The sequence below is a fragment of the Galeopterus variegatus genome, unplaced genomic scaffold, assembly GCF_000696425.1.
Source record: "Galeopterus variegatus unplaced genomic scaffold, G_variegatus-3.0.2 Scaffold7, whole genome shotgun sequence".
Taxonomy (NCBI): Eukaryota; Metazoa; Chordata; class Mammalia; order Dermoptera; family Cynocephalidae; genus Galeopterus; species Galeopterus variegatus.
In genome coordinates this window covers 285,251-286,727 of record NW_007726118.1, presented here as the reverse complement: position 1 = coordinate 286,727, position 1,477 = coordinate 285,251, and the positions used below count along the sequence as shown (strand labels likewise).

Below are 1,477 nucleotides of genomic sequence, written 5' to 3'. Positions count from 1 at the left end.
TCTCTCTCTCTCTCTCTCTCTCTCTCTCTCTCTCTCTCTCTCTCTCTCTCCTTCCTTCCTTCCTTCCTTCCTTCCTTCCTTCCTTTTCTTTTCTTTCTTTATTATTTATTTATTTTACAAACATTCCAGGCAATTGGGTTGCACGATAAAATTTGAGGTCCTGTGAATTATAATTTGCTCAAGGTTACATAGACAGCAAGCAACCAGGAACCCCAGGTAGGTCTACCTGATCCCATGTGGTGAACGACTGTACCAGCCTGCCTTCCGAAGGGCAGGTGGGATTGGACAAGGCCAGATTCCAGCCTTGATCTGAGGCTCTTTTTCGTTTCCCAGACCTATGGTTTGATTATTTCTGTACTTACAGCATGGCTCCTCTTCCAAGTAGGACTGTAGGATTTCCAAAAGTAGGGACCATGCCACATGTATTATTTTGTGACATATGTATTTGCTAGTGCCTAACAAATAGCAGATTCAATAGCTCCTCTGCAGTCCTATCAAGCTAGGGTCTCTTCCAACATTACAATAAAACACAGAGAGGGAACTTCTACCTACAACTGGAATTTTAAAAACCATGCAATATTTTATTATTTGAGAAAATGTTTGTAAAATCCAGAAAGACCTCTTTATCATTGGCCCCGTGATTTTATAATTTGGGTTAGTACTTACCATATGTTTCCTTAGGACTGTCTTTGATAATAATATATTTGTATGTAAATAACTTTTTTTTTCTTTATTCTAGTCTTTTATCCTTCAGTGATAGCACAATGAAGCCATAAATCTGGGTTAGTAACATCATAATCATTTCCCCCAGAAACTGTTTACAATGGGAATACCACCAAATTTGAATGCAATTGTCTAGCCGTGCAGGGAGATGAGATGGGTTGTAAAAGAGGTATTCTCAATTTAAAAACAAATTATCAATAATGAGAGAAGGAATAAATGGCAGTTAATGGAAAGTTCTGCTGAAATATAATGTTTTGTACAAATTCACCAACAGGAATTGTTTCTTATATTTCTTCCTTTTTATTCCAGAAAGGAAAAAATGAAAGCAATCATTCAAGGCGGAAACACTGGCTGTGGTTTCATTAAAATGTGTAATTGCTGGGCCCTTTGATTATTTTTTAATATATATTTTTACCATTGGAAATGAAATAAAACATATTCAACTATCTAAAAATCAAGGTCAATCTGAGTCTGCTCTGATTTATTTATTTTAGAGTAGAAACAGGCTTAGATATATTAGCAATGAGTGTTAGGCATGATTCACTGGTACCTGTATTGCTGCATGGCTTAAGAAAGCTTAGTATGTGTGTGGGAGACATCCATTACAATTTAAAACAAAATTAGAGTAGAGATGGATATAGCATGGTATTATTCTATTAATTTGAAAAGTACTAGTTTCTTTTTCACAATAACCTTTCCCATTCCAGGTAGAGTTTTTCTGTCATTTCTCCATATTAAGCCACTGAAAGGTAAT

At 35.7% G+C, this 1,477-nt stretch overlaps 1 long non-coding RNA gene across 1 annotated transcript in view; it reads left to right on the top strand.

Moving 5' to 3' along the window:
• The window catches only part of LOC103597105, a 2,929-nt gene extending 1,762 nt beyond the window's left edge, over positions 1-1,167 (top strand). The window contains exons 2-3 of the long non-coding RNA XR_551089.1: positions 740-782; positions 1,033-1,167. This is a non-coding gene — a long non-coding RNA (uncharacterized LOC103597105). The remainder of the gene's footprint in view (positions 1-739; positions 783-1,032) is intronic.
• The last annotated feature ends 310 nt before the right edge of the window (positions 1,168-1,477 follow it).